This window comes from Lytechinus pictus, chromosome 9, assembly GCF_037042905.1.
Source record: "Lytechinus pictus isolate F3 Inbred chromosome 9, Lp3.0, whole genome shotgun sequence".
NCBI classification, from domain to species: domain Eukaryota; kingdom Metazoa; phylum Echinodermata; class Echinoidea; order Temnopleuroida; family Toxopneustidae; genus Lytechinus; species Lytechinus pictus.
Window position 1 is genome coordinate 20893081 of NC_087253.1, and position 19057 is coordinate 20912137.

Genomic DNA, 19057 nt, shown 5'->3' on the forward strand with positions numbered 1-19057 from the left:
CATTTTGGAGGGGAGTGTCAATATACATCCCTCTCAATCTATATCAGCCGTCACTGCGCCACGTGACTGAAATACTCATATGCTTTTCACACTGCATTTCCTTAACCCCATACTATCCTTAACCCTGGACTATCCTTAACCCCATACTATCTTTTTTTCGATTCACACTGTCTTTCTTAACCCCATACTATTTGCTTAGCCGGGGTTAACGCCTTAACCCCGGGCAATCACACAGCTCATAAATATTGATGATTTTACCATACAGAGCGCGATTAACGTGCAATTTCGACTTCTGTGATTGGCTAATGCTTAGCCCCGCTTTTGCTTAGCCCGGTTTCGATTCACACTGCATCTCTTAGCACCGCAATTGTGGTGCTAGCACCGCAATATGCCGGCTAACCCTGCTTTTTTGCAGGGCCGGATATTACCATACTATTTACCGTGCTAGCCCACTTTGCTAAAACGTAGTGTGAAAACGAAGTGGGCTAAGCTTAACCTCGGGAAATTGGTGGGGCTAAGACCCCCCCTTAGCCCCACCAATTTAGGACAAAAAGTGCAGTGTGAAAAGCATACAAGTGTGCCAAGGGCCCTGTAACATAAAACTTTGCAATTGATCATGCGCTGATTTCTCTGATTGATTGCAATGATTATTGTGTATGATCAATCGTAAAAGTAAGCACTATGATCAATTGCTAAACATTGTGTACCCGGGCCCAGACAAAAAAAAACAAGAATGACTGTAAAATATTCCAATATGCCACAGAACAGCACTTAAGCAAATTACTGAAGACTACTCATTTTAACTTTGAACGATTACAGAAATTTTCCTTGTAAAAGGATATTTCTATAAAGGAACAAAATATCAAAAAATATCTAGGAATAGAAAATATAGATCGATCTGTACAACATGCAAGTATAAAGATTCATGTAAGCACATATATCCACCATCAAAATAACAAAATATCACATCTTTTTGTTTCTATAGCAATCTGTCAGCGTCACAACAGCATTGTATTTGACAGGGAAGGTGAAATAATCATGTTACGTATGCATGAGATGTCGCTTGCCCCACTTTCAATCATGCTTCTACATTTTGATGAGGAACTGACAAATCTCTCCCATTTTGATGCATGTCTGGCCTTGCATGAACAAATTATATCCATACTGTTCTGAGCAATCACAAAGGAAGAATGTTTTCATGACAGTATTGTCAAGAAAACACATTCTAAAGTACATGTAATGAAATTCTTTATTTCCAGAATTTGTAGATGAATTTGACTGTAATACTTTGTTCTTCTTTCTCTTGTTTCTTTTCTTCTTTTATAAAATTCAACTTGCAGGAACTGTTCTTTTTTTTTCCTTTGTACCTATCTACCTCTCTTACATGTATCATGTTACCCAGTTACCCATCCCCCCTTCCCCTCTTGATTGCCATCCTCCTCTCTCCTCTTTTTCTCTCCACCCTTTCCTTTACCTCTGTCCCCCCCCCCTCCCCTTTTCACGATGTCCCTCCCCCTTGGACGCAATCTTCTCTCTTATTCTCACTATCTAACTTACCGTCATCCTCCCCCTTCTCTTTCGTACGGCTCTTCTCTACCCCTCCCTGGTTACATCTTGTAGTGGTTTCATTTCAGAAAACTTGTATACATCCAAAGAGTGTCGACTAGTGTAGCACAATTACACTGTCTACCGATAGGCAATTTACCAAATATTCATGTGGGAATCGGGGAAGGGGTTCACAAGGGAAATGTCCTATTACTCCGTACAACACTCTAACACTCACACACCCGCAGAGCACAGTAAAATTTTCTTCAAGCAAGCTTCCGCACTTACCTTTGAATTTTGATCTGATGTTCGCAAGCTCTTTGTTAATCCTCTTGATTTCAGCTTCCTTGCTTTTACCTTTACAAACAAAAGATGGAAGGGAAAAGGGGGAGATAAATGTAGTCTACCACACGGATTCATTTAACATTTTATAAAAAGTCAAGATATGCAATCAAACTATAAGTTGATTTGGGCATATTCCAACTCTATATATTTTTAGAGTCTATAAAAAAACAAATCTTGCAAGCTCCTTCTTTATTTCAGCTTCATGGACATGTACACATGTACATGTACGTTTGTTTTGGAAAAAAATATATATTTTTATCCGTTATTGTCTGAATTTCCCTTTAGAAATTAAATACTGCAATATACATTAAAAGCAGCATCCATGGTTTGTCTCAAAAGATCGTAATTTTTGTTTTCCCTTTTTAATACATTGTAATTTTCCCCCATTGATTCATGTATTCTAAGGATCTGTCCATTAAGACAACTTTGCTTGTCTACGTTGGGTGATTACACAGAGGTTTGAAGGTTTGCATAGTGGTAAAATTTGGATGGTAAGGTTTGCGTTAACTACCGACCATTTGAGCTCAAATCTTCACCCCTGACAAAGAAGCAAAGCTTATGTGCTCAAAACTTCAAGAATTAATTTACATGCAAGAACTACACATGTAAGAATCAGAAAGATAACGAACAGTCCTTTTCAGGACTAACTTTAATACACAGTGTTACCACAAACCTTACCATACAAATCAAAAGCAGTGCTATAAGTGCAGAACTCTTTCCCCTATCTTCTTTTCTTATCTGAATCAATAGTTCAGTTCAAACCATACATTTACCATTGCATTGGCTCTGACTGAGCAAAGCATTCTGGGAATAATTTTTTTGTTCCGGGGGCTATTTTTCACAATTTACTGCCTGAGGCTGCAACATTAAATAAGCTTTAAACATTGCAATGAATGGGTATTTCCAGGGATCCTCTTATTAGTTTCCTGGGGGCCGTTTCATAAAGCTGTTTGTAAGTTAAGAGTGACTTTAAGAACGACTGGTGAGCCTTTCTTACGTGCTAAATCATCGCCACTGAATATACCATTTACCACAAGAAAGGATCACCAGTCGTTCTTAAAGTCGCTCTTAACTTACGAACAGCTTCATGAAACACCCACCAGGTGGGTGTTTCATATAAAAGCTATTCATAAGTTAAGAGCTACTTTAAGAACGACTGGTGATCCTTTCTTATGCGCTGAATAATCACCAATGAACATTAATGGTGAATATCATTACAACAAGAAAGGATCACCAGTCGTTCTTAAAGTCACTCTACGAACAGCTTTAAGAAACGGCCCCCAGGGCTCTTTTGAGCCTTTCGGGAGTGATTTCCCCCAGCCCTCATGTATTTTTTCCCCTTCTACGCACCATCAAGGGACAGAACTCCCCATCCCTACAACATTCATCAGAAAAAGACCTATAATCCAGCTTATTTCAAATTTCAAGCAACTACATGTACCTGCTTCATCAACCAACAAAGACGTAACAAAAAGTGTGCATCCTTGTTAATTTCCAAATGGGACACTGGTATAATACAGTGTGCTACATATAAAGCACTTGCCTGATTGCCCGGGGCAAGTAATAGTTAGAGTCGGGCAATTGTTTTGAAGTAAAGACCAAAACTACTTGCCCAAATCGGGCAAGCGAAATTCTCACAGTAGAATGACCAAAATTAGGGTCAATGATATGATATTGACCCTAATTTTGGTCATGGCAGGCAAGATAAAATCACTTTGGAAAAAGAAATGCAATAACAAGGTACATGTACATGTAGATCAGTTCATGTCAAAAGAGAGAAAAGGTCAATGGTTTATAAAACCGCAAAACTTTCTTTTGTAGAGATAAAACTATTTTTTCAAGGATTTTTCGGGCAAGTGAAACAGATTTTTGGGCAAGTATATTTCAACTATTTAAAAATTTAATTGCCCAACCAGGCAAGTGCTTTTAAAAAGTTATGTAGCACCCTGATAAAATACAAAAGAAAGAAAAAGAAACTTACAATTCCTGATATCCGAGATGAAAACGGCAAGGCCGCGCATCCCCTCCCCTTTCACTGCAGGCATGGCTGTCTTCTAGACCCTTCTTTCTTTACTTTCAAATAGAAGTTGTTTTTAATACTTGCCTTGATCAATGGATGCTGCTGTTCTGATGAACAACCCTACAATGCAAGAAAAATGTGGACAAAATGGGAAGAGTTAGAGACAAATACCAGTTGTGGTAACAATCTCAAAATGAGTTCAAACAGATTCCAATATGACCATCCAAGTGTTTGTATGTTTAAATAAAATGTGTAATTGCTGAGAAATGATTAAAATAAAAACAGAATTACAATGTACATAATGTCGAATATTTTTCGAACAAAATATTAATACACTGTCCCACATATGCCTTTTTGTGTTAGTGATCATCAGAATTATTGGCTTTCAGCTAATAACAATTTAATGATTTCACAAAGATAAGTTAATTTCAATGTACCAGCACTAGATGTATGTAGCATTTAACATTGAAGACTTACTCATGAAATGACTGTTTGCTGCAACTACTTTCTTTTACATGTACATTAATAATATTGAATATCAACCATCAGTGGTTAATCCAGGTCACCATTTTATTTTGATTTTTTTTATTTTTCTATTTTTTGGGGCAGGGGTTGCACCACAAATACCTTTATGAATGATAAAATGATACAAACTGATCTGGGAACGATCTTTATTTTTGATCATCCAAAAGATGTACATGTACAGTAGGCAACCAGTTCTCGAACCTTAACTTGTGTTTCAAATTCTTTTCTCCCAATTTTACTTTTATTACAAGTGTTTGTACCATAACACCAAGGAATTGGGAAAATCAATACAGGAATTTTGTTGAAAATAAATTCTGTGATCTCAATTCCCTTTAGTCCGTCTACTTTTTATGACTTGCTATTTTTGTACACAGTCTTGTAAAAGGTGATAGATCTATATGTTTACATCACATTTCAATACATGACATGCCCACAGGTTTTCCGAACATCACGATCGGGAATAGCTGTATTTCGGCTTTCATCTCGACATCATTGTTTGAAGTCAGAGTCAGATATCGCTTCGCTAGGATTCACCATTATTTTGATATTGACTGAACAAATGGGTGAGCTGCCGCAGGGCGATCTTTTAGGCTAACTTCAGTCCATCCATATCAAAATTACGGCAAAGCCGAGCAATGCCAAGCGAAGCGATGTTTAAATAAATGACAATTCAAACGATGGTGTTGAGATCAATGCCAAAATACCGCCGTTCCCAATCGCGATAATCGGAAAAGCGGTGGGCACATTTACCTTGAAATGTGATTGAGAGACTTGCAATAACATTTATGAACAATTGCTGGTGGGGATATTCTCTCCAAGTCGGTCGATGTGAAACTGCTTTAGCGCCATGCCACGGCATGGATTCGTCTAGACAGGAATAACCGTAGTTTCTGGGGATTTATTTAACAATTTCTGAAATTTTACTATAATCCCCTTTCACCGAAAGTAGTGTGTTAGTGCGAGGCCGCATGTGTAATCAGATCGCCCGATTCGGGCGACCGGGTTTTGTCTAGATTTTAAAATTTTTTTAGGTATAAATGACATTATATTATTTTGAACGATGGCCCACTATTTTCGTTGGCTTAGACTCTAATCTTTCCAATTAGAATTTTCGATATCCTGGCCAATCAATGCGAGCGACAAGTTACGAACGCACGCACATAGAGAAGCGCAAAGCAGCAGCACGAATCATAGCGACTGGTATATCGTCTGTAAGGATGATGTCATCCAAGAAGGCAACTTACGATGACCAACGAAAGGATCGAGGATGACTACATTGTATGTTTTGATTATCATTTGAAAGGAATTAACGGTAACTGCGGTCTAAGGTACAGTATTTCAATGTAAATTTCTTTTTTATTTATTATGTGACATTTTATGTACAAAAAAACGATACGAAAATCGGGTTTCCACCGAATGTTAGATCTAACGTTACTGCTAATACATTGTCAATACGTACAGGCCAACAACTCTTCAGTCTATTGGTGAGTTCAGCGGAACAACCAAAATACAGAGACTGAAGTGAAGCTTTTAGTTTACTTTTGGTCTACTCTAGGATTCGTCAAGATATGAAATATTGTTATTGAGATCCAAGTAGGGGCCTAAAAATTATTAACACAGGTCACAGGAGTAGATCTACATTTAATTTAAGAAACATCAGAAACATGGATTTATTTAATTTACTGAAAAAAGGGAGTTCTAAATCTAACCATGCTTACCCAGCCCCAGGCCAAAGTTGTTGCAGAGAATTCTCACTGAATGATTGAATCTCAGAATTCCCTAGGTAGGTACGCCACTGATAATTTAAATCTTCATCCAAATCTGTTGAAACTTACCTCAACATAAAGAAAATGTGTCACCCATTACGATGATGCATTGATTAAGACATATGATGAAGAATAACTCAAGTTATGATTTTTTAAAGAAATTATTTCTAAGTATTATCCATTCCGAATGAATTGTCGACCGATCGAGTATCAATCACCACCGCGCATGCGCATTCGGGGATTGCCAATTCGGGGCGGAGATTTTACATCGCGCATAAACGCTTCTCGCGGCATGGTGACGAACCGTAAGTGCGCATCATTTGTGAATGAGATTGGTCATTTTCGCGGCGCTCATAAATATGCATGTGCGTTCATGATACGCATATATCGGAGTATTTTGTTGTTTTGCAAGGCACAGTGTGCAAGACGATTGATTTGAGACTTGGAAGTTAATTTCACATGTTTTAACTAGATTATCTGAATTACAGTGCACAATTACGACATGGAAGACCATTGGGATGGATTTCAAATATAATATGTAAGTGAGTTGATAACATTTGGTTTTGCATCTTTCTTTTTTCAAGTTGTTTTGAGATCGAGAATTTGTTCTTTCATTTTAATCATCATTTCTTGTTTCTTGTCTGTCCACCGCAATTTTTTGTAGTCCTATGTTAAATGTTCCCCTTCAGTACACTGATGCCTGAAAGTATGAATCCGAAAAATGCACCCCCCCCCCCCCCCCCCCGCGTTCGATCATCCTTTCTCTCGATCCCTAACAATAACATTAAAAAGGATAATAACATAAGCTGATACTAGATAGAGTTTTGACAAGTTATTAAAGTCGATTTTTTTTTTTTTTTGAGAGGCGGGGTGGGGGGGGGGGGGGTGATGTAATTCCCATTCCCCCCCCCTCATTTTTTGTTTTTATTCGTGACTTGATATCCTTGCCTTTACGTGATTTCCTATGCATGCTCAATCCTTGAAACTTTACATAATTTTAAAATATTTTTACAGATCCATAGTACACCATACAGAACTTTTTTTAAAGGAGCTAGTCTCAAGTTTGTCTCTCTGTTTTGTTTCCTTTTCTGTGAGTTCCTTTCTTCTCATTTTGTTCCTCTCCTGTACTAACTTTACAACCATTTGCTTTTGTTTTTGCTCCTCTAGCCTCACTTTTTCCCAATTTCATTGCATTCATTATTTTGTTTTCTCTTTCATCTACAGGAAATTTTTGTAGCCAGGAGGCTGTATCATTTGATGAAAACAGCAGTTTGGATTCGACCTTACCACAGAAATGTTAGGGGCCCTATGAAGCATTGCATCCGCTCTGCCAAACTGCCTCTCACCCGAGATATTTGTAGAACTACACGATGCACTTTCTGCAGCAAGATCCAGCTAAAGTTGTGATGAACTAGCATATAAAAGATTTCTTATATTCATAACATTCATCATTCCAGTTCTTAATTGATATTTCAAAAGTTTAATAAATCACTTTACATGCATTAAATATATTTCTTATATTCATATCATTCATCATTCCAGTTCTTAATTGATATTTCAAAAGTTTAATAAATCACTTTACATGCATCATATTGAGCTGTACACTGAATCTTGCCTCATAAGATCATTTGGCTTCAGCTCTACATAATACCCCCCCCCCCAGCAATAAAAATCTAATAAAACAATAGAGCTGCAGGCAGTAGCGTACCTAGGATTTTCCACAGGGGGGGGGGGGGGGCAAAATCGTCCGCCCAAAAATTTGACAAGCAAAAAAGTCTTCAACCACAAATAAAGGATTTCGTACCAGAAAAAAAAATTACAAGCCAAAAAAAAAAGGTCCTCAACAGGTTATTAATTACATTTCGCAACAGAAAAAAAATTACAAGCAAAAAAAAAGGTCTTAAACTTCAGAGGGGGCCACCGGTGGCTCATCAGGGGGGGGGGCAGGGATACGTCCCTTGCATGGGTTGTGACTCGTCGGGGGGGGGGCAGTCTGCCCCCCCCCATAGGTACGCTAGTGGCTGCAGGTCCACCCACCCATCTGTATCAACCATTACCTCCAATGAGAATACCTAATTTTAAATTTTATTGAGCAACTTCATTAATACTGTTAAAATATCCAATTTATATTTTTATGTGGAGTTAATTAATGTAACCAATGCCAACAAGGAAAAAAAATAAAATGAATACTTTCATGTGTCAGTGTGGATTTGTCATTTCTTTTTTAAATTTATTTTAATATTCAGATCTGTATGTGTATCCTTTTTTAACACTATGTTCCTTCTCTTCTCTACTGCATGTGCCAAATTGTTTTTTTTTTTTGCTCATACTTCTTAAATAAATCATGAAAAAATTACATAAAGTCTAAATAAAAATATTTAAACAGACATACAAGAAAAAAAGTGTTAGTTTGGGGTGATAGAAAATGTTAGAAGACAGTGGGGGGGGGTGAGATAAATCAATTGTTTCTTTCTTGTCAATTTAAAAGCTGCAATTCACATTTGTGAATAATTAAGTAGTTGGTAGAACAATTCCTGCTTAAAGTTGCAGTCTGAATGGAATGCAGGATCGCCAAGAACAGAGGCAGAGGTGGGGTTGGTTTTTTTAAGGCGGCATTTCCATCACGCTTTCTTGGAACCACAGATATTCGACGGCTCATGCAGCCCAAGTCTGTTCATTGTTGGGGCCCCTCGACTTCAGATCAGTAAGTATTGCCATGCTCAAATGGAGGTAAGAAATTAATCTGAATGAAAATACAAATATGAAAACAAAAGAAAATTAAAATGATAATGAATTAAATTAGATCTAGGCCATTCATTTTTAAAATAATAAAAAATTTAAGTTTGATTAGGCCAAAAGAAATCATGTTACATGAATTTTCAACAGAATATAATCATCAAATAATAAATCAAGACTAAAGTAAATTACCTAAACTTCTAAAGTAAAGGCTAAAATTAGGTTCGAGAAGATTCAGAAGGTTGTTGCGTCATTTGCCATTTTTTTTCAATATTTTATTCAATCAAAATGAATGTGTGTCAGTGTGGGATGTATTTCTGATTTCTACATTTGTGTCTGGTTTTCAATTCCTAATTTATAAAAAAGAAAAAGTTTTTTTTAATCAAAGAAATACCAGACATATCACGGTAGACGGTCTGCTACACAAATTCCAATGCGCAGGACTACACACCGCGGGCAACCAAAAACCCTAGCAGCCGCCATAAATTAGCCCGCGAAACGCGTCGCCAAACTTAAAAAAAAATCCCACGAAACAAATAGCAAGGGCGTTTAACATTCGTCCGTGGCAAATGGTGGCAAGAAATGCTGCCATGAATGAGGTAAGAAATGAAAGCTTACGACTTCAATTTTCGAGTAGCATATGTATTTTTAGCGTAATATGTCTGATAATTCCATGAAAATAACATATAATGATGATTTGATGCATAAACTGTACTTACAGACTGTTTTAGTGCAATTTTTGTTCCGATCTCGATCCTCCGTCGCAAGAACTTACCGTGCAGTATAGCTGAATGCATTGGGAAGATGATGTCATCGTTTTCATTCCCATTGATATACGTTTACCATCCTAGACAGGAGACTCAAGTAGGGCTTGCCGTTATTGCTCGCACCGGCTCCCGAAGCAGCTTGTCGCCATTTTCGTACGCGAAAATGATGACGCGAAAATCGCGCCCTCTCGCGCTAGAGTAGCGTACCTACCCTAGGCCTACTCAGAAAATTAAAAATTGATCGACTGACTCAGTCTCAGTGACTGAGATTAGAAATAATTTTATCATCTATGCCTGCTGGAGAGTAATCTAGATCTACTCTTTTAACTAAACGCATAAGTTTACTCTCCAAACGGCTTCGGTCAAGCTACTCTCTCTCTGTAGTGCGACGCCTTGACCGGGCAGTGCAGTGGCGGTGGCGGGGGACACTCGGCCCGGCAGCACACCAGCCCCGCCAGGCCTGTGGCTGTGTCAGTCTGCGCTGCGACGAACAGAGGAACGGCGCGACCCCTGTGCATATGCATGCAGGTGTCATTCATTTCAATGAGATTCCGTACAGGTAACGTGTACGGAAGTCCGATACAGGGCTCAAATCTCTCGGTTTTTAAACTACCTCTAAAAAACATCATCGCTACAAAGCTCCGGAAAATGAATACTCACAATGTTAAGAATGCTACGATCACAGTGACCTCCAAATTAGTCAATAGACAATGCTTTAATCCCGAACAATTCCAGGCTCATCAGATGCACAAATATCGCGAGATGGCCGCCATTACCCGAAGGGCGGAGCGAAGGATGACCTTATCCTATTTTGTTACACAGTGAATATTTCATGTATTTTTCTGCAACGTCGGGAGCAGCGAAACTATTAACCACTGCCGAAAATCGAGATTGTAGGCATTTTGTGTAAACCCTGTTGTCGAGAAAGATATTTTTTCAAAAAAAAAGGTCTTTTTGAAGCATAAGCAGGAGGGAGACAGAGACATTAAAAGAAAACATCTCATCTGGATGTGAGTCAAAGAATAAGATAATTGCATATTTCTCTGGGTTTTTTAATATCCTTGACACGTTTTTCCCCGGGTTTTTTTAAAGGCATTTCCAAATTCCCAAAAACCCATGCAAAGCCGGGGCACTTATTTATTTGTTTTTTAATGGCATAAAGTATTCCACTTTATCGCAAAAAGACAAAGCTGCTTACCGAGTTGATTTGACAGTGACATTTTTTCATTTTCAATAGGAAGAGTATTTCTTAGAAACGATCCAAATATGAGCCGGGAATATAGGCTACGTACCATTAAACAGTTATGCCAAAGCCCCAGTGATGGCACATGAGCTCTCAAATAGGGGGCAAATGGAGGGGTAGACCGGGGGGGATAGAGAAATATTAGGCAGACTTGGGTTGAAAAAATGAAAATTTCTGTACCCCGAAAGTGAGCACGAAGTTTAACTGCTTGTGTTTTTTTACATATCTCCCGAAATCATAGGCGGATCCGAGGGGCCCGCCCCCCCCCCCCCCGGGGCCCGCCCCCCCCCCCCCATCTATTGGTGGAGCAAAAAAAAAGAAGGGGAAAAAGCGAAAAGGAAGAGGAAATATAAGAGGAGGAAGACGAGTGAAAAAAAATAAGATGAGGGGAAGACTTGTAAAAAAAAAATCGCTCGCGCTTCTCGCTCGCAATGCCTGTTAGGTGATTTACATCTTGCTCAATATGGAGCTTAAAATATCAAATTTTGAAGTCAATATACAAAATATATTTCAGCTCGGAAATTGAACTTTCATTATTTTGTTTGATTTACAAATTTTTTTTTTTTTAAGTGCTCTGTAAAAACGTCAGTTTTATGGTCTGAATATTAACATTTTCTGCTCCCTCTGCGCTGTCACAAAATTTGATTTGTCGGGTAGGCCTACCTATCATGTTCGTGTATTCCATGAAGTTCTCAAAATATCCCTATTCTGATCTGTTTCAGGTCTGATTTTCAAAAAGTATCAGCTAGCACTCCACGCTTGCATTTTGATTGGTTAGTCATGTCTCAATATTAATATAAACAAACTACTTAAAATTCCCATTTCATGACAGTTTATCAAAAATTTCGGCTCGCGATTTGCGCTCGCATAAGTTGTTTAAAAAATATTATCTCACGCATCCTATTCGAGGGCTTGAAATGTCCAGTTTTTAGGCCTTAATATTAATTGATTTTTGTCGCTATTTTTAGGCTAATAATATAAGATCTTAATCTAATAATTAAATTGTCCTCTTTTTTTTTTCAAAATAGAACATCGACAAGTTTTATCTCGCGACTAGGAAGAGGAATAGGAAGATAGTAATCATTTTCAAATGATGATAAATGTCTTTAGAATGTCCCGGTCATATGTCAAAACTCGAAGTATATAGGCCTACTTATGAAAAATATCGGCTCTTTATTAAGTGCGATCGATCCATATCCACTTCAAAACGTTCCCAGAAAGTGCTTTAAATATAGAGCTTAAATTAACACTTTTCAGATCGGAATATTCAATATTTTAAGATCGCGCTCGCTTTATTGATTTTCATGATAAAATATATATTTAGAATGCCGAAATTCTAGGTCTTAATCTGAAACCCGTACGCGCATGTTTATTCAGCTTGTGCACTAGTTAAATCATTATCCAGTCTCAGATCAGAATATCCTAAATTATTATTAATCTAGGAAGATCCCCAATTACTCATCCTTTTCATGATTTACAAAACATGAATAGTGTCCTGTTTTAGGCACTTCGCGCTCGCATCAATTGTTAAGTTATATACCTAAGGTATTACCTATCCTGTTCAATTTCCATTCTTTAGGTAGAAAGGTCAAAAATTTTCAGCCCGCGCTTCGCGCTCGAATTATTTGATTGTTGAAATATGTAACGTCTTCATGGCTAATTGCAAGCAGTCCTTAACAGGTTCCTTTTCGATCAGATCAACTGCATGCTCGCGCTCGCAGTAATTATTTGATTGTTTACACATCTTGTTCAGGATCACCCGTTCTATTTGAAGACAAAATGCATAAAATTTCCACCAAAAAATTAGCTCGCGCTCGCACTATTTAAATATGGCTTACATTATGTTGAAGCTAAGAAATGACTATTAGGACTACCCCTCCAAAGAAACAAGCAAAAATCAACTTCGAGCGGCCAATCGGGGAAAATATAGCTGAAAAAAATCTCCCCCCCCCCCCCCCTCTTGGCGAAGGCTGGATCCGCCCCTGCGAACTGAGTTTTTGATTACTTAATTTATACGATTGGCGAGCTTGAGACCGAAGGAAAAACACGTTATTTTCAAATATTAAGAGAAAACATACGGAAGGGAAGGGTTAAAATATCTTTTTCTTTTTTCAGTAGGGCAAAACAACACTTAAAGGACAAGTCCACCCCAACCAAAAATTGATTGAATAAAAAGAGAAAAATCCAACGAGCGTAACACTGAAAATTTCATCAAAATCGGATGTAAAATAAGAAAGTTATTACATTTTAAAGTTTCGCTTAATTTCACAAAACAGTTATATGCACATCCTGGTCGGTATGCAAATGAGGAGACTGATGATGTCATCCACTCACTATCTCTTTTGTATTTTATTATGTGTAATATGAAATATTCTCATTTTCTCCTCATTACCAAGTGAAACAACGATTAATTCCTCCCTGAACACGTGGAATTAGCATTGTTTAATATTATATGGTTCAGTTAAGTTGGTCCGTATTGTCAAATTTGTAAAAAATGAAATATTGTATAATTCAAACAATAAAAAACAAAAGAAATAGTGAGTGATGGACATCATCGACTGACTCATTTGCATGTCACTGAGTTGTGCATATCACTGTTTTGTGAAAAATAAGCGAAATTTTAAAAATGCCATAACTTTCTTATTGTACATCTGATTTTGATGAAATTTTCAGCGTTATGCTAGTTTGATTTTTCTCTATTTATTCAAATCAGCATTTTTCTGGGGTGGACTTGACCTTTAAATTGGCATTATTTTCTGCATCCCCTCATTCTGCACACTTAATGACTTCACATTAATCGTCAAAAGACCCTTTATAAATGGCCGACCTTATATACCTATCCTGAAAAAAAATGTTATATAAGTAATACAAAAACAATAGCAAACTGGAAGGGGGCAAGCGTTAAATGAAACAAATTAAAAGAAAATGAACTCATAACACATGATAATTAGCAAGAATGATTCCCTTAATCTATTATTACATTAAGCGATTGTACCTCCTTAAGTGCACTCTAAAAATATTGGGTAAAAGTGCTTTTTGAGGGTATACTATAAATTGTGTCCAACTAGCATTGGGCATTTATTTTTGCCATTTTTATTTATCCTGTGCCGTGTTGAATTTTTTTTCCATTCTAAAGAAATTGCTGCTTATTTTTTAACCTTAATACTGGACAATATGCTTCCCACATTTGGTAAAATACTGCTCCAAACTGGTTGGACACAAATTACCCTCGTGGTGAGAAAATTTTTACCCAATATTTTTTACAGTGTGTAGATGGTAAATAATTCCAAGCGAGTGGTCCTTGATGAATAACCGATTTTTGTGAAAAAAAAGTGAAAGAAAGAGAGGAGGATGAAAGTCAATGGCAGTTCTAGTATGTGTTTATGAATATCACAATTTTAATCAACATATGTAAGTAATGAGTCAGGGAGGAATTTTTTATGATGTATTTTTATTACATGATAAATAGAATGATGTAAAACATTGTACTTTATTACGTCAGCCGTGGGCCATTTTTCATCATTTTGTGATTGCAGCATCAGGCCCAAAGAACAATTAAAAAAAAATCCTACCCGGTACATTATAAATCATTGAACCGCATTATTTTGAGCGACTTAAAAAAATCTAATTTTATGACAGATTTGGAGATAATGTTCAGAAAATCATATTTTGTTCCAAAACTTTACTTTTCTTTAATTTCTCTTTTTTTCAATTGGTCGTGAAAATTTTGGCCCCCAATCTGTAGGTACGCCAGTGAAGTCAATGAAAGGTAATAAAGGTCAAGTTCAGTTTTATTTACATTAAAAGTATAGAACACTGATCAGATGCAGGGGCGGGTCCAGGATTTTCCAAGAAAATTTGACAGGCAAAAAAAAAAGGTTTTCAGGTAGAATTGAAGGTTATTTCGTCCGCGGAATATTTGGAAAGCAAAAAAAAGGGTCCAAAAAGGGGGGCACATTTGGGTAAAAAAGGTACACTTATATTACAAATTTTGATTGTGGCTCTCAAAGGGGACTGGGCACTGGCCGGCTGTGCCCCCCCCCCCCTGGATCCGTCACTGATGAGATGATACAAAAATACATGGTATATGAAATAATTTTTAGGATTCCTATAAAAAGCAAATCTTGTGAGAGGAGCCTTATAAAATGAAATGAAAGAAATGAAACGAAATCATTCAGATTTATTTTAGGACATGAAATGAAATGAGAAATGAAATGTAATTGTAATGTAATGTAATGTAATGAAATGAAATGAAATGAAATGAAATGAAATAAAATAAAATGAAACGAAATTAATTGAATTGAAATGAAATGAGACCCGTGCTTCTCTGCTAATAAAAAAATTGCTATATATCCAACAATTTGTCAGACCCCAACTGATTACAGGCCTAATTAAGTTGCTTCATATCACAATTTCCTATTTGCATCAATAGCAAATCACAGTCTCATCAAACGACAAGTCCTCCCAAACAAAAAGTTGATTTGAATAATAAGAGAAAAATCCAACATGCATAACACTGAAAATTTCACAAATTTCACATAATAGTTATATGCACATCCTGGTCGGTATGCAAATGAGGGAACTGATGACATCAGTCACTCACTTTTTTTTTTGTATTTTTTTTAATTCGAAATATGAAATATTCTAATTTTCTCCTCATTGTCAAGTGAAACAACGATTGATTCCTCCCCGAACATGTGGAATTAGCATTGGTTAATAATATGGTTCAGTCAAGTTGGTCCTTATTGTCAAATCTGTAAAAATGAAATATTGTATAATTCAAACAATAACAAACAAAAAGAAATAGCGAGTTAGGGACATCATCAACTGTCCCAATTACATGTCACTGAGTTGTGCATATAACTGTTTTGTGAAAAATAAGCGAAATTTTAAAATGCCATAACTTTCTTATTTTACATCCGATTTTGATGAGATTTTCAGCGTTATGCTAGTTTGATTTTTCTCTATTTATTCAAATCAACATTTTTCTGGGGTGGACTTTTGACCTTTAAGAAAGAGAGATACAAGACTGTAAGAAGCAAACTAATTGACTTCTCCCAAGCGTATTTTCGAACAGAATATGCGAGAGAGCGGAGCAAAACGCCACGTATAGTAGGCCTACTTTTAGCCAAATTCCTCGCCATGTTTATAATTGCTTTTTCCCTTTGCTTACCCATCTCCGAGCCCTATTTCATTGTTATTAATGATTGATCACGTGGGAGGGGGTGATTGTCGGTACGTATATACAGGCATGTATTGAGATGAGTGGCAGCACCAGGGGGGGGGGGCATGGAAATCATGTGCCCCCGGCCCCAAGACATTTTGAAAGCCGAAAACATGTATAGTATATGCTGTCATAAGAATCCTACACGAATTTTGAAAATTTTCTCATCTATTCACTGTTATAGCTTCGAGCAATTTTAGTCAAAAAAAATAATTTTGTCAAGTCATTTATATGAAATTCAAAATTTCGCTCGCGCTTCGGGTAACCAGAATTTTCCTTTTTAAAGCACCTTGTGGAAACAAATTCAAATTCTTCCCCCCTCTCTCCCCCTCTCTTGACTCCTTGATGCGAGGTAATCTCGGTTAGGAGGTTACCCGAGTACGCACAGCCTGAGAACTCGTCAACTCACGGTCGTGTGTCATGTGACTTTTATTATGAGACAGCGTGAAATGATAAAGAAAAAGGGGGCGTAACTTCCCTGCGGTTTCAGAGGAAGCTACAAAGCCGAACAGGTAATAATGTTTGTTGTGGGGCAGTTCATCAATGAAAACAAAGGGTTTGATTTGATGAAAGATAAATGAATAATGATGATATGATTAGTTATTTGATTACATAGACCTAGAATAAATAACAATGAAATTGAATATACTGTATAATCATGCCCAGAAAACATAGGCATACAGGTTTATTTCGTTTGTTTGTTTTTCGTTTTGTTTGGTGATGTTATGTTTAATTCGTTTCCTGTTATGTTCTTTAATTTCAGGCCTCGCTTTCATGAAACATGAATGAAATGGAATGAAATTTTAATGAAAGTGTCTTTGTCTTGCTTTTTTTTGGGTGCTCAAATAATTTGCATTGGAAGCTTTTCTAAACATGAAGAATGAATGAATGAAATTAAATGGCTATATGCTGCATTTTCTTTTGATATAATTGGGTCTCAAAACATAAAAATTGCCAAAATCAACCCGAAGCATATGTTTACATCCTTATCATAAAATTTGTGAGTCACTGCACAGTAATTATTTTATAGGGTATGGAAAATAACGAAATAGTTATTTAGGGTACTCTTAGATTGGAGAATTAGGCCTATTACTTGTTTAGGGTTAATTCCGTTTGGAAAGTCAGTATATAAAAATGGTTAAATTAACGTAGCCCCCACCCCCCTTCCTCACTGGCCTTGATACGATGATGAACTATTGTTTTCTTCATAATCTTGTCAATATAAAATAAAGCCAAATACCTGTGCATTTTTTTGGAAAATATATAGTCGATAGGTATTCCCTCTTACAGTCACTTAATCTTTAGCAAGCACGGATCTTGCATGGGGGGGGGGGGTGCATCCATATTTCTCTCTGGGACTATAGCTCCAAATACTAAAGATTATGATTCAGCTTTATTTTTGCAAACATTACGTATACCGTTTGGCCTTATATGCGCGAAGCCCGAGTTGATTTTTCTTTTATTATATCAGCTGGTCTAATTGAATATTATGCAATTATAATCAGTATATAAACAAATAATTTGAGCACGAATCGCGAGCTGAAAGATACTTGAAATACCTACCATACCCATGAAAGTGACATTAGGACCGTTCTTCAGAATATCACAATTTTAGCTCGTGCTCTGCACTCACATTATTGCAATTTTTAGGTCAGTACGCGCTTTGCGCTCCTTCATAATTTCATAATTATTTTAAGGAACCTGTAGACATTCCAAGCTCTGCTTTCATATGCAGGTTCCCTCATATATCTCTTTCATTTATCGCCGTTGTCATAATCTTCTGTATTATGTATTTCTTGTAGGCCTATTGTGTTGTCATATTTTGTTTTAGATTTTGAGAAGTATGAAAATAAATTCAATTTGATTCAATTCATATCTGTGTAATCAATTCATAAGTTGCATATAAATCCCGTTCATGATAACAAATGTTTTTGTTGTTTCCTATATTTGCGTTTCGAGTCAGTTTCATTAAAAATTCGCGCTAATCTGTTTAATAAGATATTACTTTAGCGCGTTTTTTTGGGATGAAACTGACCTTGTAACATGAATATGTGATATATTAACAACTTTTGTAATCATGAACGGGATGCACTGTAAAAACTGTGGTGTTAAAACTGACACCAGTGGGTGTTAATAGAGGACCACACCCTATGGTGTTAAAATTACACCCTAGAGATTGAATATAACACCAAAGAGTGTACATGTAACAACCAAAGGTGTTGCAATAACACCTATAGGTGCTAAACTAACACTGTCAATTTAACACCGGTGTAAAATAACTAGTGTGGTCCTCTATGTACACCGGTTAACACCGCATTTTTTGCTGTGTGCGTATGCAACTTATGAGAGTGCGAAGCGCGAGCTGAAAGTTTTTGATAGTACTGATCTAAAAATGACATTGCGAGTGCAGAGCACAACCTGAAATTTGTAATATTCTGAAGAACGTTTTGGGAGATTTTTAAAAGCAATTCATGAACAGGATTATGTGCAATTGAGAAATATTGGCTTCTGATACGAGCGAGGAATCCGAGCAAATTTATTTATAACCTGAAAAGGGACATTTTATGGATTGTTAGATGGAATTAATGATCATGATTTTACATATTTTACTCAACAAATATTGCGAGCTCGAAGCATTTACGGAAAGTTTTCAATTTGTTTTAATAAATGGACCGTAGATAATATGACGCGTATATAGATGTGAAGAGCTGGCTGCATGATTAATTTTTTAAAAATCTACATTCTTAAAGCGGGACATTCTTCTTCTTCTACTCCCTTCCCCATTTGAGACATCAATAAAGGAGGGTGTGTGTGGGGGGGGGGGAGGGGTGCTCCTGCCCCCTGGATCCACTTATGCAAAGAAAGTGCTTCGTATATATTCCAATT

The 19057-nt window shown here is 36.8% G+C and overlaps 1 long non-coding RNA gene across 1 annotated transcript; it reads right to left on the reverse strand.

The window, feature by feature from the left end:
• Window positions 1-1327: 1327 nt before the first annotated feature.
• Window positions 1328-10522, reverse strand: LOC129268686 (uncharacterized). The gene is made up of 3 exons (XR_010294679.1): window positions 10365-10522; window positions 3872-4030; window positions 1328-1902 (listed from the first exon to the last, which is right to left on the reverse strand). It is a non-coding gene; the product is annotated as an uncharacterized LOC129268686 (long non-coding RNA).
• Window positions 10523-19057: the final 8535 nt, after the last annotated feature.